This window comes from Peromyscus leucopus, chromosome 4 (genome assembly GCF_004664715.2).
Source record: "Peromyscus leucopus breed LL Stock chromosome 4, UCI_PerLeu_2.1, whole genome shotgun sequence".
Lineage (NCBI taxonomy): Eukaryota > Metazoa > Chordata > Mammalia > Rodentia > Cricetidae > Peromyscus > Peromyscus leucopus.
The window spans coordinates 57,898,339-57,924,755 of NC_051066.1; the positions used below are offsets into that span (position 1 = coordinate 57,898,339).

At 39.5% G+C, this 26,417-nt stretch overlaps 1 pseudogene; it reads left to right on the forward strand.

The window, feature by feature from the left end:
* Positions 1 to 554: 554 nt before the first annotated feature.
* Positions 555 to 1,455, forward strand: LOC114703614 (annotated as a pseudogene).
* Positions 1,456 to 26,417: the final 24,962 nt, after the last annotated feature.

The following is a 26,417-nucleotide window of genomic DNA, read 5'->3' on the forward strand; positions in this document are numbered from 1 at the left end:
GCATCAACTCAAATCCATTTTTGCATAAATTAGTTTCTGTGTATGTATATAATTTCTTATCATCAAGCACTTCTCCCTTTTTCTTCCTCAAAAAATTTAACTATTAACAACCACTTGAAGTTTCTTATTTAGTGACTTTAAATATTTGTCAAAATTTAATAGTCACTACTTTAAATGAAATTCTTTGTGTTTATATTCCACAGACCTAAATTTGGGACCTAGGTGGTTCCTTTATGAACAGCCTTCATGTGGATTTAGTAGAGGTCAAATCTGATTTTCTGTATACTGTCCCAGAAAATAAGGTTCTTCTGGCAGAACGAATGGCTGGCTCTGAGGCTTTGGTTCTGTCATAAGACTAACTGATTGCTGTGGCCTCATGTTAGGTTTACAGCAAAAATACTTCTCCGGTTTTTGACTTAGGACTTGGCCACATGACTTGATTTGACTAATGGGATAGTAGGAGACACAATAAGCAACAGGAGAGTTCCTGCAAGTTCCTTCCTGCTGTGAGCATCAGGCACTGGCCTCTGGCTCCCGGCCTCTTCCCTTGTGCCATGGCCCCGAAAAGGCAATCTGCGCTTCTGCCTCAGTCCAAGAAACCCAAATCAGCTCTTGCCCCGAAGCTGGGGAAAAGTTGGCCTCTCCCGGCCTGCCGAAGGGAGAAAAAAACAGCAAGAAGCAATTGAACACATTGACGAAGTACAAAATGAAATAGACAGACTTGATGAACAAGCCAGTGAGGAAATTTTGAAAGCAGAACAAAAATATAACAAATTCCGCCAACCATTTTTTCTCAAGAGGTCAGAATTGATCGCCCAAATCCCAAATTTTTGGGTAACCACATTTGTCAACCATCCACAAGTGTCTGCACTGCTAGGGGAGGAAGATGAAGAGGTTCTGCATTACTTGACCAGAGTTGTTGTGACAGAATTTGAAGACATTAAATCAGGTTACAGAATAGATTTTTATTTTGATGAAAATCCTTACTTTGAAAATAAAGTTCTCTCCAAAGATTTTCATCTGAATGAGAGTGGCGACCCATCTTCAAAGTCCACTGACTGAAATCAAATGGAAGTCTGGAAAGGATATGACAAAACGCTCAAGCCAAACGCAGAATAAGGCCAGCAGGAAGAGGCAGCATGAAGAGCCGGAGAGCTTCTTCACCTGGTTCACTGACTGTTCTGCAGCAGGTGCAGATGAGTTAGGAGAGGTCTTCAGAGACGGCGTTTGGTCAAAGCCCTTGCAGTACTATTTGGTTCCTGATATGGATGATGAAGAAGGAGAGGCAGAAGATGATGATGATGATGATGATGATGAAGAAGAAGAGGAAGGCTTGGAAGATATTGATGAGGAAGGGGATGAAGATGAAGGTGAAGAAGATGAAGATGATGATGAAGGGGAAGAAGGAGAGGAGGATGAAGGCCAGGATGACTAGCACAGAAGACTGATGGATTCCAACCCTCTTTTTATTTTCTTTTTCTTTTTTAATTTTCTCTGTCCCTGGGAGCAAGTTGCAGTCATTTTGCTCCTCCCCAACCCCTCTTGTGCTCAGTAGCCCTGTTTTTGAGGTCTCTCTTCTCAACCCCATGGTTCCTATTTTGGGGGAAATACTTTGAACAAAATACAACAGGGAAAGAATCTCCACTATTCTGTTCTAAATTCCTTTTTATCCTTTGTTGTCTCAAACCGTGGATTCAACACCACCACTATGCTCCGTGGGAAAGAAGAAAAACCCTCCGGCCCCTTGGCTCTGCTAGAGGCTGGGGGTGCCAGGCCCCTGTGTAGTAGTGCATAGACTTCTAGCTTTTTTCCTTTCTCTGTATTGGGCTCAGAGATTACACTGTGTCTCTATGTGAATACAGACAGTTAGCATTTACCAACATGTATCTGTCTACTTGCTCTTGTTTAATAAAAAGAAAAAAGAAAAAAAAGGGGGGTATAGAATGTCAGCAAGGGTGGGTTGAGGTGTCTGGGGGGGTAAGTGGGCATTGTGACAACATGGCTTCTCCTTTGGCATGTTTGAGTGTGACGTTTAACAGACATCCTTGCAGTTTAAGATGACACTTTTAAATAAAATTCTCTCCTAACGATGAAAAAAAAAAAAGCAGCAGGAAAAGCAGCAAAACATGGTTAGTTACTCAGGAGGGCACTGGCCTCCTCTCATGGAGCAGGACGAGACTACTCACATTTGCCCTGTATAATTTCTAACTTCTAGAGGCCACCGATGTGTCCGCCATTTTCTCTGATTCTGGATTGGAGTGTTTATTGCAGTTCTCTGGTGTCCTTTAAGAGCACCAGGAGCAGGCCGTTTTACTTTCTAGATCTGCAGACCGAGAGTGGAAGTAAGGTAGGACAGAGCTTTGGTCTGATTTGTTTGGGTGAACTTTTGAGTGCCTTTGGGTGAGGAAGAATGTGTTTTGCTAATAGTAAGTGTGGTGTGTGTGCTCATAACAAAATATCATACACTAGTAATTTGTAAAGAGCTGGATTTTACTGTGCACAGTTGTGGGACCTGGGAGACCAAGACTATGAATGGTGTTACCTTCTGGCACCTGGTGAAGAGCTGTCTTGATGCTCCAGCTCCCTCACGTGGGAGAGGTGCAGAAGGGTAAGTCCTCACCTGGTTGGAGGGTGAAAAAGAGGCCTTTACACAATAGTGCTAATATATTCAGATGGGCGAAATCCTCATAAACAATGTCTGTTTAGCTTCACTTCTCAATGCCATTGTTTAGGTGATTAAGTTTACAATACCTAAGTTTGGAAGACACATCCAGATCACAGTGGTAATGATATGAATTATTATAAAGAGGATGAGTTGTGGAGATTAAATTGGTTTTCCTATTTAAAAGAAACTTCCCTTCATGGCTTCATCAAATGGCTGACAAACTATAGCCTGTGGGCTACATCCAACTGCAGCTTTGGCGTGAGGTATATGGAGTAGAACATTCAGCTAATAATGATTGCATTTTTAAAAAAAGTCTTAAAAACTTATACAGAATAATATGCAGAAGAACTATATGGGGTTTTTGTCTGGCTTTCTACAAAAAACAGTTGCTGCCCCCTGACTTAGCCAAGGTGAGGTGTGCTTGCTAACCGTTGCCTTCTGGCTATATCATGTGACTTGCTCTGGCCAATGGGATGCTGACAGACTGTGACATGAGCAAAGGATTGAAAAAAAATTGGGAGTTTTGGCTTGGCCTTTTATTTTTTTTTTTCATATTTGCGACTTTTTTTTTGTGTAAAATAAAACGTGCAAAAAAAAAAAACAAAAAAAAAAAATAGACAGCTCAGTAACTCATTATAAAAATATACATAAACTTATCACTCAGGTCAAGAAATGAGTGTTGTTCCCACCTCAGAAGCACCCCTTGTCCCCTCTTTCTTACCTTCAGGGACAGTTACTAGAAATGTGTGTATTTTTATTTTTCAAAGTGAAGGATTAATGTTTATTTCCTTCTTTTTAGAACTTTCTCATTCTTCTTTGAGGTTTCAAAAGCCAACACCGTTCCCACTTAGTGCTCTGCCTCCTGTTTGTGGTTGGAGATGTCAGCTCTCAGCTGTTCCTGCTACAATGCCTTTGTTCCTCCATGATGGACTCCAGCCCTCTGAAACTGTAAGCCTAATTAAATGCTTCCTTTTATAAACTGCTTTGGTCATACATAGTGTTTTGTCAGCAATAGAAAGGCAACTAAGACACAGACTGAATAGAATGTACTTATGTTTATATGTATGTATGTAACAACAATGAAAAAAAGAGCACAAATTTGAAAGAGCAAGGAGGGGTATATGGGAGGGAGCAAGGGGAGGGAAACATCCCCAAAGGTGATGTCATTGAGTTCATTTTGGCCATCTAGTGAACCTCCTTTGAAGAAAACTAATTTTTCAGTTGCAAGTGGTTATCTATTGGAGATAACTTTTGGGTTAGGGATGGGAGCATGTGTCCACTTCTCCTCTCAGCTCTAGGATCCCATCTGGTGCAGACCTATGTAGGCCCTGTGCATGCTGCCTCAGACTCTGTGAGTTCATATATGTGTTAGTCCTGCTGTATTTAAAGGGCCTTGTTTCCTTGGTGTCCTCCATTACCTCTGGCTCTTTCACTTTTTCCACCTCCTCTTCCAAAGTGTTCCTGAGCTCTGAGGGGAGGGATTTGATGGAGACATCTCTTTTAGTCCTTGAGTATTCCAAGGACTCTCAATCTAAGGGCATGGTGTCTGACTGTGAGTCTGTGTATTTGTTCCCATCTGCTGCAGGAGGAAGTTTCTCTGAGGATGAGTGAGCAAGGTATTTATCTATGAGAATAGTAGAATGTCATTAGGTATCAGAACATAGTAAAAAAATGATGCATAGTGAACAATGCCTTGGGGAGCTGTGAGAGAGGCTCCGGGAAGAAAAACAGAGAGCCTTCTACCTCAGGTGCATTTTGTTCCCTAGATTGTTCTTGGACATGATTTTGTGCCTTCTATGACAAGCATTTACATTCAATTTATAAGACATGTTTATTCTTGTTGGATGTCAGATCATAGCTACAGAACCCAATCTGGTCAAATAAACCCTGAATTGGGATATGGCCTTCTGCTTTGCTTTTGTGCTTTCTCAGATATAATCATAGTGTATGCTGGGAAATTGTGTTTAAACTGATCTGTCCTGAGAAAGTTCTGGGAAAGTGCTGCTTTGTGTATATTTAGTATGTGCTTACTGATATTTATTTACACATTTTTTTTCTGAACTCAAGCAACCTTCTTTAGATCACTGCTTTCTTTGTTTCGTTTGTGTATTAAAGTTCACTGAAACTGAAGTAAGGTTGTCTGTAGGTGGAAGTTTCTGTTCCACCAACTCCCAATACTCAATACTCCCAATACTCAGCAGCCAATTCCCAAATTACCACACAGACGCTTCTATTAATTATAACTGCTCAACCACTAGCTCAGGCTTATTACTGACTAACTCTTACACTTAAATTAACCCATAGTTCTTATCTATGTTTAGCCACCGTGGCTTGGTACCTTTTCTCAGTCTGGCAGTCTCATCTTGCTTTTTCTTCATTTGCCTGGTGACTCCCTGACTCTGCCCTTCTCCTTTCCAGCATTCTTCGTTTGGTCATCCTGCCTAGCTACTGGCCAATCAGCATTTTATTAAGCCAATTTGAGTGACAAATCTTTACAGTGTACCGCATTAGACTGTAGTCTGTCCTATTTTTTCAGGCTCTCAGATCCCAGGTCCAGCAGACAAGATCTACACCGGTCGGCTGCAAAGTTGACAATTGGGAATCATTTTATTGCTACATGTCTTTAGCAGAACAGTAGTATTTGGTTTTCTCCTAGGTTCCTGGCCTATCCAGACTCACGTTCTTAGCTATCTGAGCAGTGTCATGCAGGGCTTCCATCTCATGGAGCAGGCCTTAAAGCAGACGTAGTTGATTCCTTCCACAAACTGTCACTCTTGCACCATTGTATCTTGCAGGCAGGTCACCATTGCAGACTGAAGGGTTTGTAGCTGGGTTGATGCTCACATTTCCCTTTTGGTAGCAGGCAGGGTACTTTGCAGTACCACAAATACTAGTACATAGGGGCAATGGCTCTAAATAACCACCAGCTTGACTTCTCTGTGTTCAGGGAGTTGACTGGGTGCTGTCTTCAGCAATAGGACCTTACTGTCAGTTTCTGGAGAGCAACTGCTAGTCTTGGCAATAGCTTGGGCTGTTTTGGGGGTTTGATGGTATTCCTTTTCCTAACAACTACATTAGATGTAACCCATTACTGGTACTGGAAGTTTCATTTGGTAACAAGAGATGTCCAGTTGGGGCTCTGTCTCCCTGTTATTTGGTGGTTTTATTTCGGTCACCTTTGTATATGTATATATTTTAGAAAGCTTCTACTGGGTTAGGCTTCCATATGACCCCTCAAATGGCTTTTAGCTGTCCCTCTCTGTATTCCCTTCCTGGCCCCTCTCTTCCTTTCCTCCCTGTTTGATCCTTCCATTACCGTTCTCACAGATCCTGTCCGTCCATAACTATCTATTGTATTTCCCCTTCTCAGGGTGACTTTTCCCTCTCTCCTGTTTCCTTACTCTATACTTAACCTCTGTGGTTATATGGATTATAGCTTGCTTATCAATGTCTTAACAGCTAACATTCACATGTAAGCAAATACATACCATAATTGTCTTTAAGGATCTGGGTTACCTCACGTAGGATGACTTCTTTTTTCTGGTTCCATCCATTTACCTGTGAATGTCATGATTTCATTTTTAAATGTCTGAGTAATATTCCATTGTATAAATGTACCACATTTTCTTTATTCATTTCTTGAGGGACATCTAGGTTATTTCCAATATCTGACTATTATGAATAGAACAGCAATGAACAAGGTTAAGCAAGTAGTGGGATGAAATGTCCTCTGGGTGTTTGCCCAAGAGTGGTGTAGCTGGATCTTGAAGTAGACTGATATACATCTCCCTGAGGAACTACCACACTGATCTCCTAGTCCACGTACAAGTTGTGTACTTTAATGCTTATCTCAGACTTCTGGAACTCTTGAGTTACTTTATCCTACAGAATGACCCAAACGAGAAATAGATAATGCCAATTTTTGATCAATTGGAATATGGGTAAAGAAATATGGTAGAGAAGACAAAACAGACAGTCATTATGAAAAATATACCAATAATCATAATTGTATAATTTAATTCAACTAGGAGAACTAGGCCTGCAGTGCTTAAAAGACCTGGGTGGGGAAACAGTCTGGTTGACAGACAACATTTGGTTGGAGTGTTCCACACTGGCATTCTAATGCTGAGTGGTACTCTTCTGGAAGGATGAGTGCCATCAGTTAGATCTTTGCTACAATCTTTATTAAACATCTTTCTACATCTGGATTGCATGTGACATACTTGTATGAAAAGTCATCTATTCAATAAAGCTTGAGGATAGATAAAAGTTTGAATTTTCTTCAACCATTTACATATATGTAATATATTTTTATTGGAGCAGAAAGGTTCTAATCAAATAAGTTGCTAGGTTCATGTTAGTGAAGTGTGGATTAAGTATTAGGCATATAGAGCTTGTTCTTTGCGTGTGTTGATTGTACCATAATCGGCTCATATTCTTTATCACTTGACTAGTTAAGATTCCTCTGGAATGCAGTGGGGATGTACTTGAGTTATGTATGCTTAGCATATATAAGTCCTCTGGTTTGATCTACAGCTTCACATTAAAGAAAAAATTATTACTCTTAGGAACCTCATATTCAACCTGAATATATACATTTTTCACTTTACCACAGTGCCTTTCTGGGAAATAGCAAAAAACCATTTTGTTGCAAGGAACATTCCATTAAGTAGGTTAAGATTGAACTGCATAATCCCCATTCCATTTGGTTCTTGGTCTCCAGCCATGCTCTTGTTCTTTTTGCTTGGATGCCCTTGAACTTAATTGGATTTCTCCCTCTCTTCTGCACTAGCTTTCCCCCTCCCTTATAGCTCTCCTTTATTCTCTTTACTCCCTTCTTCTTCTGACAAAATTTCAAAACTGATTTCCACAGGGAAGTGTTACCCTTCTCCTGCAAGACTCTCCCAGGAGCACATAGCTCTCATTTCTACTGTGTTTCGTGATCACAGCCACCTCCTCACTGGACTGTGACTCTGTGAGATCAGGCTCTATGTTTGTTTTGGCCATGCTCTAGACTAAGGGTTCAGGCACATATGTGTATGTGTGTTTGGTTTTTTTGAGACAGGGTCTCAAGTAGCCCAGCCTGGCCATGAATTCTGCATACCTGATCCTCCTATTTTTATCTTCCATGTGCTAGGATTGTAGTCATGTACCTTCAGGTCCAGCATGTAAGTAATTAATAGTAGGAAAAGTGTAAACAAGCATTATATCAGTGGCAGAGAGATCTTCACTAGGGATTTAAGGTTTTGAGCTGTTTTGCAAGATGGATGCCAGTTCTCCACTGGGAGCGGTGTGGGATGCTGGGAGGGCACTCAGCAAAGCAAGAGCTGCGTGTTGGTAGACACACAGATGAGGGGCGAGGAGAGAAGCTGATCTATCAAGGGAATGGTGAAATAGAGCCGGTGTGCCCTGTGGCTCAGCGTTTCCACTGGGAGGAATTTTGTTATCAACTTCCACAACATTATCAGGAATAGTCCAAGATTTTAAATTAAAGATTTGAAGGAATGGGAACAGAGTCAGGGGCTTCCTGTATCAAAGTGTCACAGTCTAGCCTGCAGGAATGAGCCCCGTATTAACTAAAAGTAAGGAACACCGGGGAACAAGTGAAAATATCGGGTTTTATGAGCTCCACCTCCAGGATGTGGTGGCCGATGGGAGGCAAGGGGGGGGGGCTGTGTGGATACAGGTAGATCAGACTCTTTTGCCCTGTAGAAGGTGGGTGTGGGTAGATGCTGGAAGAAGCTAGACAGGAGAGGAGTTGACTCCAGCCCTGGGAGCCTTGGACATTTCACAAATGCTTGTCACGGCCTTGCCTTTATTCTCACATGACTCTGAGGCATAGAAGAAGAGTCACAGGAGTGATACAAAAAATACTTTTAATTTGGAAAAGAGCACCACAAATAAATTTCACTTTAGGCATTGTAATTTGGGCTAGAGCTGCCTTTTGTCAGGAAAGCCTGTTCCATTAGAAAGGGAGATTTTCTATCTCCTCTCTAGCCACATATTTCCCACGGAGAATGCATGCACTATGGAGAGTAATTGGTAGGTGTGGTTCTGTGCTAAGTTGAAACAGTGGCTGAGATGATACAGTTACATGTGTCGGAAGGATGTGTTTTTTAATTTCCGCACGTGCCCTTAAGCTAGAACAACACGTTCTAAGCGCCAAAAGATTGGTGCAGGGATTGTGGTATTTAGACTATCATGAGATATCCACAACAGTGCTAGCAGACCCTGAATGAATGACGATTGTTACATCCCTGTTCACGGCAGACTTAAATATCATGGCTCTAGCTTGAAATAATGGGCACAACAAATTGATTTAATTTATCTGTTCCAAAGCCTCTGCTGTTCTCTAGTCCTAGAGAATATAAAAGTTAAGCACATTTCAGACGTGAGCTGGTAAGTGCACTCTCCCCTCATGCTACAGACACAGCATGGTATTTCTAACAGGCTTCTTTCATTTCTCATTCAAATTCTTCAAACTGATATAAAAGCAGTTAATTGGCTTTTAAAGGAATATTGCCTTAAAACAAGCTCCCTAATAAGTAGCAAAAGTGGCTCCCTATCTACTAGAAAGTAAATTTTCCTGAGACTCAAAAGATCTGACTTATTTCCCTGGCTCTCCAGGGACTGGAAGTATAACTTTGATCTGTCTCTAGCAGCTTTATTTGCTATTATCAATGTATAATCATCCCCCCACTGGCGTCCCTCATTGGAAGGTTGTGGAGACAGATATTATCATATCTGTAAAATGCTGCAAGAGAAAAATTGGTCCAGAAAGTTCTACCTCACTGTCTGATGCAATATGATTCCAGCACATTCTCTCTCCAATGCACCTAAGTATCTAGCTGAAAATCATAACCAAGAAAGATTTGCCCCTGGAATGACTTTCTGGTTGTAGGTGTCATGGCAGCCTCTGAGAGGAGATGAAGGCACAAAATACTCATGGAATGAGAAACCTGTGCTGGTGTCTGCCTGGCGCAGAGAAGCAAGAACTTACTAAGTGGACAGAGTCACAAACAACTGACTGAACGAATGACCAGGCAGGCCCCAAGTGATTGTGCATATTGGTATGCCCGCTTACCAGCTGTGCTCAGCTTAGAGCTAATCCATCTGCCTGTGATCAGCATTCCTGTCTTGGATTTATGTATAGCCAAGGAATAGGAAACCTTTAGGACAATGACAAATTGAAATGGACCTTCTTAGGATTAACTGACGCTGGCCTGTCAGGTGGCCGTAAGCAACGGTTGCAAAGTCTGGCAACAAGCCATCCATTCGATGATGAGTGAAGGCAGTTAATTGGATACTGAGACGTGATTGGGATGAAGTGTCAAGGGTGAGTGAGAAACCCAAAGCTGCTGATCTGCCCAGGCTGATTTTCAGTTATATGCTGCAGAGATCTGTGGCTTAGCACACTGGATTTGGCATTAAAACGTAGCTTAAATGCTTGATCATTTTAGCCATGGACCCAAACTCTGTCTAACATCATTATGTCATTTTCTTAGCTTGGCTAAAAGAAAACCTTTCCCAAATTAAAAAAAAAAATCTTACTTGTGGAGACATTAAAGTTATAGCTATGTACATTGTATTTATCGCAGTATGAATCACTACTCAGTGAAACTAAGGAAGAAATTTTAGAATGGCACATTTTTACATTACAAGCAATTATTTTTGTTTGATGATTTCACCAAATATATAAAAAATTTAAATGACACTCTTATTCTTTAAAAATGGGTAGCTCTAGTGTGCTAGCATTTTGGATGGTCTACTTACTGAGTTTTTTTTTTTTTATTTAGTCTTGAAACACTTCAGATAATGTATGTGCCCATTAAGATGGTCTTCAAATTACTGGTATCATTTCTAACTCATGGCTCATTCATAGACCTTCCATTCCAGGGGGCTGTTGGCACATGAGAATAGAGCATTTTCTCTTTTTCTGCAAACTCCAAGAGGTTTCATTTATTCTTATGCTTACAGTACTGCCTAGGTTAGACGTGATGAGAAAGAAAGTCTTTCAATTTGTACCTGATTTTACAGCACCATGTATACTAAGTAACATTTGGGTATAATGCAGTAATTTTCTTTTTAGAGGAAAACAATCTCAATTTGAGTGCTCAAACTGAGTTTTCAACAATAGCATAAGTGCCTGTTAAATAACAAAAGGTAAATGATTAATTTTTCTTTCTATAAATTGAAGTCTTAGGTGAATCATCAAGTAGAGAAATTAGGGTGGCCTCAAGTCAGCTTTTGAGGTGCACTTGTCACATTACATGTGTGACTTTCTCTAGAGGACATCTGAACAGATATCCCTTCACCCCAGATAGAGCATTAACATCAAAACAGAGAAGTCATTTCATCCAAGTTTGCTGTACAGAATCAGTGTGCTTACTGGGGTTATGGGAGCATGGGTGACTCTATGGCAGTTGGATCCCTGGATAGCCCACTCCATCATAGGTTACAACTCACAAAAGTTGCATTCCTTAATCCAACTTCTTCCGGCCATCTTCTAGTCCGTTGCATTTCATGAGCTCTCTGAGTTACTTTTGAGCACAGAGACATTGAGTAGAACTCTAAGGTTGGTCATTTTTCTACAGATTTTCTCAGCCTTGCTATTATTTGGGACCCTAAACATAGTGTTTATGTGTTTATTGTGGTGACTATATAGTTGGTAGTTTTCAAAGTCTGTACCCAAAGTTTTAGATAGATTCTGTTTTAGGTTTGACAGACCTTAATAGCCAACAGCAGCCGTGGCAGTAGCAGCAGCAACAAACAAACCACAAAATGGATCAACCGTATGTGACTAGACCTAGGTCTTTCTCTAAACTCTCTTATTCTTAGGAGGACACTCAGAATGGTTTACTGACATAAAGAGACTGTGTTCATTGGTCTAGAACAGTACTAAAGATTGGAAGTGCCAACCGTCACATCAACCAGCAGTTCAGCTTGGGTCCATTGCTACAAAGGGACAAGATTAATATGATTTCCTCCTGTGAATTTCTGAAGAGGTAGCATTGTAGCAGAAGGTAGTCACCGCTGTCTGGTGAGATGAAAATTTGTAGTGAAATAGTTACAGAATAATAAGTATAAATGTGAAATGATTTACTGTATTCTTTCCATGTAGGAGATATACAGTAATTGCAAATTGTCTAAAGTAGCAGCTTATCTAAAGTAATATTAGAAGTAATTTTTCTTGTAAAGAAACATGAATGCTGAATTTTGGTTATTTGTAATTGGACATTTTACACACAATATTGGGGAACTTACTGGAGTTAAGTCCCATATAAGCAGTTTTATATCACTTATATGTTTCCATCTTGTGTATGCTGGATATCAGCCATTCTAAAATAGCACTTTTTAGTATATAGTAGCAATTGCTGTCTTTGGCCTGGAAGCAAATACCTTTGCAAATATTTTCATCTGTTTCACTGGGAACTTAATGAGTGGAAATATAGAAGGGATTTGTTAGGATGTTATTGTGGGTCGCAGCATGAGATTTTATATTATCATACAGCACCACGTTCATACCTTCTCCCGCATAGGAAAGAGCAATAATTACTTCATTAGTTACATAAGGGAGTCATAGGTCTTAAGCATAAGTTGATTCTGATTCTCAAGGATGTTATTAAGCTGTCAAAACCTGTCAATATGCACTATGACAACAACATGTAAAATTCCATTAAAGGGTCATTAGCAAGGTCTTCAAGCTCATGCCTAGCATTTTATCTGAGTTCCTAATGGAACATTACTCAAAACAGGAATTAAGTCAGATGCCTTATGAACTTCAATGCTATTAGAACTTTACTTTTGGAAGAAAGTATTAGTTGTTTTTTTTTTTTTTTTTTTTTTTTACTTCAGGTTCTATGTCAGCCAAAATGAAACTGCAGTTAAATACAGTGATTGTAATTTCCAAATCTTGACATTTAAACATGTTATGTCTTAGGATCTGGTGAGCTCTGAGGCTGGGCTGTGGTTGAAGACATATCAGTGTGTATATAGAGACTTAAGCACTCCTTTGACGCCAGCAGTCATTATTAAATTTTGCTTTTACTTCAATAGATTTATTTTTCTCTAGAGGAAAAGGAAGGACAATTTGTGATGAAAACTTACTTTTTCTTTTATTACACTGTCAATTGCTAAGATTGGTGATATTTTCAAATAACAGTGTCCAACGAGAAAGCTAGTGGAGTGAATACACATGCACACATATACACTCACACACACACACACACACATTCATTTTGCTTTCTGTAGAGATGTCTGACAACCTTAGAAAGAAGTGAGTGATTACCATTTGTCTAACTGCCATAAATATAACTGAAGGTGCCAAACTGATGGGCTCTGAGCATTGTAGGTGAGAGCAGCTGTGAGCCACATAGCTGAGTTCTTCATTTAAATGGCAGACAGGCAGATATTAGAGCTATTTTATCATTATAACGAGTATCATCGGAAGTTATTTGTGATACATGGATCACAAGTTGTTTCTATTGAAAACAGCAGTAGGAGTTGGAAATGGAAAAAAAAAAAAACAAGAACAACAAAAAACAAACCTCTGTGAAACTTTGACTAGCAAATGGAATTTTCGATGCTCAGTCCTCATATTTCCAAAAAGGTGACTATGGGGAAGATTGAAAAGAGATAAACACCAGGTGAGGACATGTTCTGGAAATTTCAGGTGGGATCATCCAGATGGAAGAGACCCAGGTATAATTTATTTGATAAGACCCTGAGAGTCAAGACCTCGATTCTCATTCACCCGATGGAGGGGGAAACTGGGAAGACGGGTACACTTGCCAAGTAAGGATTAATTATAATTGTGGGTGCTGAGCCAAGTGAAAGAGTAGAAGTTGCAAAATAACCTTGAAAAGCAGCGTGAGCAGAGCCTGGGGGTGATGCTACTATACGGGAGTTAGAGCAGGAAGGACTTTTATGCAACTAACAAGGTATTTTATATGACATAGAAAAATTACCTGTTATTTAAAATTCAAGTCAAAGGCTCCTGTTGGGCTGAAAAAACAGAACACGATTTCTAGCCTGAATAATATCTAATAAAAAATTAACTAATTTATTTAATGAGTCTGAACTGGTCCTCTGACCACTGCTGCTTAATTAGAAGCTGATTGCTGATTATGCTGAACTTTTCTTTACTTTGAAAGTTTCCAATGGTGCGCTCTGAAACTTATTTCTACTTTGTTATTGATAATAAGCATTCACTAGAAGGCTGAAAAGAAGCCAGAGTAATAAAAGGATTCTCTTTATGTTCAGAAGAGATCTTTGTCACTGAATGTTTATCATTTGGGGTTAAGGGTGACTCAGAGAAGTTGACAGGAAGTTATAATCAAACTTGTTCATGGGATACTGATTAAGAAGATTTGCTGCAACTGATCACATGGCTTCAGGTTCGATATTGATTATGTTGGACAACTGGTGTAGTATGCTTCTTAACTAATGGGGCTGAGCTTCAGTTTCTCAGGGCTCATCCAATATGCTTGAGAGCAATGATTTTTCCTTATGCTGTGACCCCTTAGTACAGTTCCTCATGTTGACCCCCCTGGTGACCCCCATCTGTAAAATTATTTTTGTCCCTACTTCATGACTGTAATTTTGCTACTGTTATGAATCATAATGCAAATATCCAATATGCAGGATATCTGATATGTGACCCTCCAAAGGGGTCACAACCCACAGGTTGAGAACCACTGCTTTAGAATGAGATTCGAACCAAAAGGCCCGGTGCTTGATGAGTGAGCATCATTGAAATGTTGGCCTCCTACCACTGACCAGATAATCTACAGTGACACAACACTATGTTGTTTTAATAACCATGGGCTGAAACTGTTTAATATGTCATGGTTTCCTAAATGATACTTTTGAGACACCACTGACCAGCATAAGCCTACTTAGTGTCATTGCCCAGTTTCCTGCAATAAATAGGGCAAAATGACTGCCTCATTGAGTAAATTAAACAAAAATATTGAATTATTTTTGCCAAAACTTTGAACTTATAAAAGTCAAGTAAAAATTAAGACGTTCATAAATTGTATACATTTCTGCTCATAAATTAAAAACACTAGAAGAAAATCCTTCTTATTTTCATGAATAAGGAGAGGAATACTAATGAATACAGCTGATTTGTACTGGTAAGTGAAAAATAAAAAGGTTTTAAAATATCATCACTTAAAATAATGATTGGAGGATTGGGAATATGAAGCTGTCTCTCAGGAAAGGAGTAGAGAAAGATGAGAATCACAATGGTCGATATCTGTAAGATGGATGGACCTAAAAAATAATTATTCTGCATGGGTTAGATGCAAAGTTTGGGTTCCAGAAATCAGAATTTCTGGGAAGCCACTACTTTAGACTAGTCTTCCTCACTACGGTCCTAGTGGTCCAGATTAACCTCAATGAATCTCCTCACTTACGCTGAGGGAGAGGTTGATATCCTAATAAACTAGGTTTTCTGAAAACAGGCCTATGCCAATCTCCTGGACTACCAGGTTCTGCATAATGAAGAACGGCTCTCTGCTTGAGCCCTTACTTCTCATAAGAGAGAGAACCTCATGCAAACCAACGAATTTTATATTTTAATTATATGATACATACTGTGGATATCATTCTGTATGCTGTGAATGTGTTGTTCTGATTGGTTAATAAATAAAGTGCTAATTTTCAGTAGCCAGGCAGGAAGTAAAGGTGGGACAAACAGAGAGGAGAATTCGGGGAACAGAAAGGCTGTCAGGAGTTTCCAGCTACCGCTACCACCACCATGAGAAGCAAGATGTAAAGATACTGGTAAGCCACGAGCCACATGGCAAGGTTAATAGAAATGGGTTAATTTAAGATGTAAGATCTGGTAGCAAGAAGCCTGAGCCATTAGGCCATACAGTTTTAATGAATATAAGCCTCTGTGTGTTCATTTGGGTCTGAGTGGCTGTGGGCCTCGGCAGACCTGGAGAAAACTCCAGCTACAAATACATATTGTTATATAAATAAAAATAATTTCACTTTTTATTTCATTCCCACCATGTCTTGCCCAGTGGAATATCCCTCCTTTGCAGGATGAAGTGTGATCCAATTCTGAAGTCACTAAATAGACTGTTGTACTAAATCTCCTGTAAGTTTGTCTTTAGACAATCCAGGCTCCACTCTTCACTGATCTTCTGAAGAAACATCCAGATAGGTGTGGGGCTGGCTCCTTGTGGGGATGTGTTTCCTCATTTAGGTTAACTGAACATACCCAAAGACCTGGGTAACTAAGCCCATCATTGCTATGCCTGAGACTTCATTTTGAGAGATGAAGCCTATAAGCAAGAATAAAGGTCTGCTTAGGGAGGAATCTACTTGGAAGCTTTTCCAGAGGATGCTGTAAGTTAATGTTACTCTTTGTGTGGTGATTTTGTTCTAGAAGCTTAGCTATCTTTTTGATAGCTAGCAAACAACTAATCTAAGGATTGAAACACCATCACATGAAGCTCAAGGCCTTGCCTATATATGTGTGCATTATTTTCCCAGATACTATTTCTATCACCTTATCATTCAAATACTGATACAAACCATGGATTCAGTAGGTAGTCTTATCATGTTCTACTCTTGTTACCTGCCTGGCTTGATTTAAGGGCTTCTAAATGACCCCGCATTCTTCTACTTTGTTCCCTGATGTCATTCTTCTGCTCTCTCTCTCTCTCTCTCTCTCTCTCTCTCTCTCTCTCTCTCTCTCTCTCTCTCTCTCTCTCTGTATTGGAGTTTCTGGTGAATGATAAGGATTTGACCACAGTAGGTGTTGACACACTGAATTCTAAGGACCACATCTAGCCCCTGGCTGGTTTGTATACTGCCACTTTAGAAAGATTATACATTGAAAGATAAATATGTGGTAGAATTGTAGGTAGCTAGGAATGCCCAGTACATACTGTTGTATTTTAAAAATGGCAGTGGGAAGGAGTCAAATTATGCAACAGGGCCCACGTGGGACATTTATTGAGGGGAGGGGAGAGAAGGGGTAGAGAAGCAGGCAGAAAAGGGGTCAGAGATCAGTCCCTGGGGACAAGAGCAAAAGAAGAGAAAGAGAGAGAAAGAGAAGAGAAAGAAAGAGACAAGAGGTGTACAAGATCCACCTTTTATAAGGAAATATAGGAATGCACATAAGGGGTGATCTTAGTGGCTGTAGCTCAGTTATATCCTGTCAGGACCCTAGGAGCAGGCTAGTACAGATGCATGATTGCTAACACATACACTGTGTCAGCTTATGTGGGGAAGTTTGCCAATCTTTCCTCTACAGAATAAAATTCAGACTACCTGATTTTCTATCCTCTCTGAGTGGCTTATTCATTTCCTGTGCACAGTTTAGTAAATAGAGGTGTACCATATACTCTACACTGTCAGTAAGGATGCATCTCTCCCTGTCTCCCCATGCCTCTGTGCTATCGGGGTTTAGAAAAATCATGCCCTAAAGTATAGTGCTTTGGATCTCAGAGGCAAGTCTTAACAACAACCCTTCCCAGATTTCTCCTGGACTCCAGCCTCCTCTTCTCTCCACCCCCACCCTAACCCACCATCAGATAAACATTAGAAACTAGAATTTCTTTCCCTTAATTCAGATCCAAGAAATGAGAACCCTTAATTTTTTTCTTTAGAGCAAACTACAAAGACTAAAACTGCTATTGTAATATGCCTCTAATTTTCTGTGCTAAAAAGAAATTCTGGATATAAAGAAATTACCTGTTATCTCGTTCCTGTTTTAGAAGGGATAGTTGGAAGGAAAGAATGATGTTTAGAGACGTCAAGAAGATTGGACACAGATAGGCTTTGCTGGGTTTCTTCACTCAGTCCCATCTAGTAGCATTAGATCAGAATCTCATGTGCAATCATGTTTCTATATGGTTGCCCATGTAACATAGAACATAATCATAAGAACGATTATCTGCACTGGGTCTTTGAGTTTCCATTTTGCGGGACATTGTGAGATTACATAACTTGCTTTGGTTTGGCTGATGGGTCTTGTTGCAGAGGCATCACCCATGACCCTTATAGTTGAGGACAAGGACTATTCCTCACTCCCCTTACAGTGTCTTTGTACACATGCTTCCTTCTTTCTGACATGCTGCACCTTGCACTTTTTGTAAGCTGTACATTTTCTGGAATTTTCTTATTATATCTTCTCTGAAAATGATAATGTGTACAATAGTGATATCTAATGAACATGCTATAATGAATAATTTATACTAAACGGTTAGTATCTATCCAAAGAGAACATTATAGATACCAAAAGCAAAGCCAGTAAAAATCCAGGACCCCTGCCATAACCAGTTATATTGTTGTTGCTGACCTCTTATTCTACCCAAACTATTTACCATCAGCATAAAAAACACAGTGCTCATTGTTTGATCTTTCTTTTGTCACTTGTACTTTATTGGTTTGTATACACACACACACACACACACACACATTTACATATATGTGTCAGCTTGTGTGGGGAAGTTTGCCAATCCTTCCTCTACAGAATAGAATTCAGATTACCTGATTTTTTTTATCCTCTCTTAGTGGCTTCTTCATTCACACACACACACACACACACACACACACACACACACACACACACACATTTTCAAAGCACAGAAAAGAACTAGCGCTTAGGACCTTGAAGATTAGTGTCCCAGTGCTCTCTAAGTAGTGGTGGACAAGGAAGATAACACTTCAGGAGACCAAAAGCAACTCAAAACAGTGTAGTATGGAAAATATAGTGGTTACATAATGTATGTGCTATGGAGAATAATTGATATCATTAGCCACAATCTGCCATTTTAAAGTCTTGAGTGTCACAATGGCTATATTAAGAAACCTTTGTGGCTACTCCTGTAGCATACATAAAGATAAAGGAAATTTTGTGTCCTTATACTGAAAGACAAATAGTAAAAAGTTTGGTTTCAAATTGAAGGAACATGAATTTGTCTGGTGGTTTACAAACTATGGGATTTAGAGATTGAAATGAAGCTAAAGGAGTAATTGATGAATAAGCTAGGCTACAATATGATGTGGTAATTCATTATTAATCTTAAAAAAAAAGCCAATGTCACATTCTAATATAAAGTCTAGAGAGAGATGCTAAATATTTATATGTGGAGGAAAATGTGTTGGAGTAAATATGACACCAAAAAAGTGTAACATCAGTGTGTACTGGGCTGTACCTCCAGCAGAACATGAAGTTTCTTAAATGATGGCCTAGAAATGGTACAATAACAAAGCAGGCACATTCTTCCTTCTCATCTTGAAATCATCTATTGAAAGTACTTCTCATTTTAAGCTCTTCAAAAGAAGTTCTAGGTCACTGCCGACTTCCCCTGACCTTAGGGATTGGAGATTAAACTCTGTGACCATTTTCCCCTTGTAGAGGTCCCCAGCAGTGTTCTTCCTCAGCCCATGTCATGATGTCCTCATTTCCTATTCTGATTTGACCTCAATTTCTTTTGTGATCTTTCCCCCACCTCTAGGAAAAACAACCTATTTTAAACTGACATAAGACTCACTACTTCTGAAGGTAAGAACATCAAAATGTCAGGTTGCATTCCTCCTACTCTCTTGGAAAACATAGCCACCTCATTGTTTATTATCCTTTAGGCTGGAATATGCACTGTAATTCTGAAGAAAATCACTTTTCTTAGTTGTTTTAATAACATGTCTGTAGACATGTGATGTTCTTTGGAGGTCTGCAAGTTATATATGGCTGGCACTTTCTGAGACTGCCATTATGTCTATTACCTGACTTGTAAAACCTCTTATCTCATTAGAGAGTAAGGAGGAAGTTTGGATAAGGATTATGAAATCCATTTTATATAATATTTTGAGGCTCACTTTTATCAAATTAATATCTTTTAATTCAAAAGGAAAGTACATCCAGGATTTTTTTTGTTTCATTTTTGTTCTTTTATTGGATATTACTTGTATTCATTTTTCCCTAGTGATTTTAACTTTGGCCATTACATTTAAATGTGAGTCCAAAGTTTAAGTGGAATTTTGGGAGTGTTTCCACACTCATTAATCAAATGTGTGCACCTCTTGACAGCTGTTGCTCATGATAGCAGCTGGACTTGGTGAGTCAGGAGGTGCCGGAGGCTCTTCTGTCTTCTGTGTTTTATTCTCAGGGGTCTTTAGATAAAGCAGTTGGAAAGCTTTCTCATACAGCTGTTCCTTATGGTCTGCTGTGGATTATTGATCTGTCCCTGCCTACCCATTCTCTTTCAACTGACTGATCATTCTGACCCCAGGTCATCTGGGCATGGTAGTAGGCCTTATATAATATCTAGATGAGTTTGGAGCATCAGTTCCTCTTGCAGTGTTTTGCTTTAGGAAATACTGTGATCATAACAACAACAAGAGGAGAATTAGCCAAAAAGAATTACAAAGAAGGGAGCCAGCCACATCTCAAGGTTTAGGTCGTGAAGATTTATAGGAAACAGGGATGATAATCTAGTACATTTCCCCAGGGATGGCAGGAGAGACCCTATGACCTCAGGGCATGGCCAAGAGGATAGATCTCTGAGCTGACTCCATGTTTGACTAGGGTCCATTTTCAGTTTCTGCTTACATATATTAATAATCTTTCTATCTCTGATGTTTTCCCCATGAGTTAACTTGAATTCTTTACAGTCAAAAGACTTGGCCAGATACAAATGAATTTCTTGTCATTTGGACCTCCCTCCCTGAGCAGGAATATCATTGCTCCATCTATGAGACTCCTCAGTGTGTGCTGTGAAGTCAGATCTGACAGCCAGCCATTATCCATTCAGGGAATGTCATACTTCTTCTGCTTTCCTTGGACAGCTAATCCCCAAAGAATTGTAGCACTGTCAAAACTTAACCATTGCCTAGATCCCCTTAAACGTACATCTGTGAGAAACACAAAGTCTCGTTGTACTTAATAGGTGCTTGATCTAGCTATTACAGGAATAAAAATGAATTGTCCATGTGCCATAGCTTGCTTTTCCCTGTGTGAGGAAAGCATCAAGAGCAGAGCTTCCTTTTGGGTGGTTGAAGATCAAAGGTCCCATGCATCTCCATCTTGACCTCCAGACACTAAGGTTGCACCTTATCTGCTTGAAAAACTCCATATAGTGGAAGTCACTCAGAAATGTTCTGTGAGGAGGAGTTGTCTCTGCTAAGGTTCTTAGGACCCGAACTTGTTGACCACCCCCATCTCCTGACATCCCCTGACTTATATAAAGGCTGCTCTGGCTTAGGCTTCACATGGTGAATATCTAGAATGCTCCAATGCTGTTGGACACATGGCAGACATACTATGGATGAAAAGTAAGTCAGTGAGTTATTTTTATATAGTTATATAGTGTGAGTTTTACTAAATTCGTAAACTTCATTTAATCATGTGAACTTCGTTTTTCTTACTTAAAGGAATCTCATTTTCTAGTTTCATTTATTTCATGGAGACACCTAGCACATACATAAATAGGGTTATAAAATTGCTTTTAAGTTTGCTTTGTGTTTCAGCTCATTTAGTCTTTATAAGAATTCTGGGAGGTAGCTATTTTGACTCACATTTATTCATGAAGAAATTGAGGCTTACAGTCATTAATGGATGTTGCTCAAGGACTGTTAAGAGATAGATTGGAACCCATATCTGATTTATTCCAAAGCCTATAATTGTTCTGCCTTGTCATAGAAATATTGGAATACAAATGAATCTCAGAGTTAGTGAGAAGTTCCTTTAAAGCTTCTACTTAGTTTCTTTTTCTTTTTCCAATTGATTAAAAGAAATAAAACCTTATCCTTACCAATGACATCTCATTTCTTAAAAAACAAAGCAAAAACAAAAGTGCTTTTAAACGTGGAGGCATTGCCATGAAGAACGTCGGGCTTTGGAGGGTATAATTCACTGTTCCTAATCGGGGGCTCAAAAGGATTTTTCTGTTGCCTTGGCTTAGAGTAATTGCATATCTATCTATTTATGTGAGCAATTAATCAGAGACCCAAGTAATCAAAGCAGCAGCCGAATTCCCATGTTGGGTTTCCATGTTACATTCACCAGTTCTCAGCACTTTAAATGATTTCTTACCCGAGGAGTGTAAAACCACACGAATCACATGACTGAGCAACAGCCATAGGAGGGATGATTTACCCACAATGGAGAGGGCATTTCAGATGACTGCACAGGAAATATAAAGAAAAGTGATTACAGTAAAGATATTTTTAACCAGAAAGCATCCAATAGCTTACATCCCTAGCGAGACACTGTTGAACCCCACATTTAGAGTTTAAAGACTATATTTCATTGAGCAATGGGTATAGTATTCAATTTTATTGATAAAAGAAAACCTCTGTGTAAAATGGATTTTCTCAAAATGTACATTTTTGCATGGCTCAGAATCAGCATCATGGTTACTTCATTAGCTATCTTTGGGTTGATAGGAAACAAACAAACAAACAAAAACCCCCAAAACAATTAGACCCATGGCTTCTAGGAACTGACTCAGACAAATAGAACTGGCTTTGACAAAAATGTCAAGTGGCTGTTTATTCTGAATGAGACACTCTGGCCAGGATGGCGGGGTAGAGCTCAGAATGAGTTTCTATACTAGCCAGTAATTAACATTCAATTATTCTTTAGTTGATTATGGCATTCATCAGAAAGAGACTGAATGAGGTCTCTTGACTTTTGGGAGCTGGGTGTGTAACTTGGAGGGAGAATGGTGGGCCCTTACAGGTGTAGAGTGTGGGGTCCTGCAGTGATTTCTAAATGAAAACTCCATGGGATACTATATAAAAATCAGGATTTGCCATCTTCTGAAAAATAAATAAAAAAAATCTATGAGAACACAGAACATATTGTTCCTTTCTGTGGAGATGTGGACAAATTCTCCCAACTGACTACTTACTCATTGAATTACCTGACTGGGTTTGTAGGCATTTGAATTTTAATCCATATTTAAGGCATGCTTAATTCTAGTTCCCCAAACACATATTTATACATTCCTTCCGTCTTTTCATGCATTTTCTTAATCTTCAGGAGATGATTATAATTAGTGCTATAATATGGCTCTTATGAATTCCTCAGTGACCTTTTGAATAGACCTTAAAATAATAGCAGTATTGACATGAAAAAGTATAAAGTGATGATGTTAGAATCATAAAATTTTGCAGCATTGTCTGTTGTGGCATTTATATGCTGAGAGAGGGCTGGAATGTGCAAGGATAATCCAAAACAACCTCAGCTATGTAAAGCAGTGAGGGTAAGGCTGGGAAGGGGACAGGTAGATCATTCTGTGTTACAGCTTTGTTCTCCTTCTTCTTAGCACCCCCCACCAAAGGACTGCTAATGGGATCTTGAAATAACAGTTCATTTCACAATGTTTAGTGTGTCTGAACTTGGTATGAACAAAGGCACAGTTGCCTGATTTGGTAGATAAAATGGAGTGCTTGGTTACATTTGAATTTCAGATTAAAAACAAATTTCTTATAGTTTAAATACATTCATGTAAAATATAAGATACATTAATTAAGAGAGATGCCTCAGTGGTTAAAAGCCCTGGATGCTCTTGCAGAGGACCTGGGTTCTGTTGCCAGTATCCTTGCGGTTGCTCACAAGTGCTGAGTAGGGTATCTGATGCCCTCTTCTGGCCCCTGGGGTCACCAGGGAAGCATACGGTACACAGACATCTAAAATCCAAGCACACCTGAGGTTTCCTGTGTTTCATTTGGTAACTATGGAACAGGACACACTGCAAAGAAGTCTTGGTTGTTATTATAAGCTCAGTCAGAAGCTGCAGTGCAGAGGAGGCTGGACCTGAGTGAAGAACCCAGATACCAGGCAGTTCTGGTGGGGAAGTTGACTCCTGAGACACCAGACAGTGCTGGTGGGGAAGTTCTTTTCTGTGACACCAAACAGCAGTCACAAAAGGCCAGGCTGGTTTTAAGCAATAAGTGGGAAAGCGTGGAGGCATTCAATGAGCATTTAAAGTACTGCCTGGAGCGATAACAGCAACAGTGGCGTCTTTAGTGTATTTCAGGGACTGGTCCAGATGCTTCTCATATGATGTTAACTAGTTTCATCTTCATAACAACCCCGTGAAACCTGTATTCATCTAATTTTTATAAAAGCAAAGATACTTGAGTAACAAAAAAATAAATTTATCTGATTAATTTCTTCAAGTGATAGTTGAAATAAAAGTTTGGGTTTGTATTCCATTATCTAGTGGTACCATGAAACTCAAGGTAGTTATCACATGCTAAATACTTTATAAACATCTCAGACAACTTTTCTGATAACTGTTTAAGGTAGATTATTACCAAAGAGAAACAAACACACAAAAAACCCATCCACCTACCAACCAAAAAAAAAAAAAAAAAAAAAAACCCTAAAAGAAAACAGAAATCTGTATGTCGTGCTTCTTAGAAACTATAGTACAGCCTTCATGCAACCTGAAGATCTGGAGAGAAGTTCAAAGTAAAGTACTTTTCAACTTCAGAAATGATCCCAATTTTCCCTTCCAGAGGAAAGCCAGACAGGTGGGACAAAGTAGAAACACAGAAGCCAGAGCTCATTTATCCATATTATACATGATTTACAGCATACAGGAGAGCAATTTTTAAAAGAGAGATTTATTTTTATTTTATGTGAATGGGTGATTTACTTGCATGCACATCTGTGCACCATGTGTGTGCCTGGTGCCCGTGGAGGCCAGAAGAGGGGCCCTTGGAATTGGAGTTATAGGTAGTTGTGAGATACTATGTGGATATGGAAGGAACAATTTTAATCCATCAACGTGTCTAACACAGATCATGTGGTCAAATACTGCATATGCACACGTGTACACACATTCACACATACATACAGACATACATTGAGTCTTATCATGACTGGGTGCATGGGCATACATATGGACTTTAATACATTTTAATATATATTATATCTGTTACTGTGAACACAGCTCTGGAGGACTCTTACCTTCTTGCGCCTTGGTTCTCAGGAAACAGGGAAGGCAAGGGATCCTGAGGAAGAAAAGAGGGCAGGCACATTGAATATAGCTTACAGACTGGAGTTTAGCCAAGCTTAGTCATCCAATATAGTACTACTCATATCTAAGCTAGGAACCCTGCTCCAGCACCTCCGGGTAAGTATGAACTCCATACGGCTGCCTCCAAGGCTACTTTCATCAAAGCTGACTTTTGTTCAAAAGCTGGCTCAGATTCCATCTTTTCTATCTCAAGGAGTGGACTTTTATTATTTTGGTTTGCTTTTGTGCTATAGAGTTGTCTAAAGTTTTGGGTTACTTTCTCCTTTGGGCCAGACTCTGACTCTTTAATTGTAGTGCAAAGGAATGGAAGTTAACCGACTGATCAAACAGTTGCATGTGACGTTTTATGCTGTATTCAAATGCAACTCTAGAAGCTTGTTTTCAGCTCTCTGACAGAAACTGGAAGATTTTAATTATCTGAGGACCCACTGCTGAGTTAATGATACACACTCATGTTCGCAGGGGGAAATTTGAGAGTGGTCCACGAGTTTGCTGCTGGGACATTGTGGATGAGTTCTTTGGTTCACCCTTCTCCAGCCACTTGTTATGGTCTCTGTAGGTTCTAGACAGGGCAGAGAATTTGAGGGAAGAAGTCTATTGGAGGCCTTCTGACTCTTCATCAAGCCACACAGTAGAGCTAAATCTGTTTCCATGCATATATACTGATTGGTGTGCTGTTCTTAAGGGAAAAGAAAGTAGTAATGAGTGATTACTCTCCCCAAGACAAATTGTCTAAGACCTCTTTTGTTTCCTACAACATGCCTACATGTTCTCATACAAGAGATGAATAATATTCCATAAATCCCATGCCCTAACATACATACTTCAACCAGCTGCTGCTATTTACTGAAGCAGATGATTTTTTTTTTTTAAAAGGCATTGTACTTTTCCTATTCAAAATACAGAACTGGTGTTCCTACCCACAATTTCCTTACTATACATTATTATTCTATTTTATGAATGAGAAAATTGAAGCTACAGAGGTCAAGTGAATGTGCTTAAAATTATATTCCTAGCTCATGGGATGGTGAGGATAAGAGATAATGTCTTCGCAGTGGTGACTGGCCCACAGAGATACTTGGTAGGTGAGAGCTTCTCCTATAGTGTTTGTCAATAGGCAAGTGTCCCATCTGGTGGGCAGACAAATGTTAGGGAGTGTGGCTGGGAAGTCCTACATGGAGGTCTAGGTAAGTGTGTGAGATGGTAGCCAGATCAGAAGAGTATATGAGGAAAAATGAGCTCGGGGAAAGGATGGACTTCACTTCCTGGGAAGTAACTATTAAATAATTAAAAAAAAATGTTCAAAATAATGTATTTACTAATAAAAGAATCTTTAAGACTTAAGGGATAATAGGGGTTACTATTTCTTTCTTCCTTTTTCTTGGATCATGATCTGCATTTGGGATTGAAACAATGTTTAAATAAATTTGTTATCTCACTTGTCATCACAACTACAATTTTTTTCTGGTTATTTTTTTTTAAATTTATGCAGTCTAATGGAGGTTTGACATGTTTAAAAAGTGATGATGTGTGACAGCAGCAGGAGCCTTTGTGTGTGACTATATAACCTGTCAAGGAATTTGCATCAGGTCTCTGTGACGTGCTGTCATTCTTATTCACTTTAAAGGCCCTCCGGGCTCTGGCTGTCCCCCCCCCCAACGGCTGTCACCCAGTCAGCCGCAATCTCATCTGTGTGTGATACTGCTGATGCGTGTCGGGCTCTTGTTAAATTC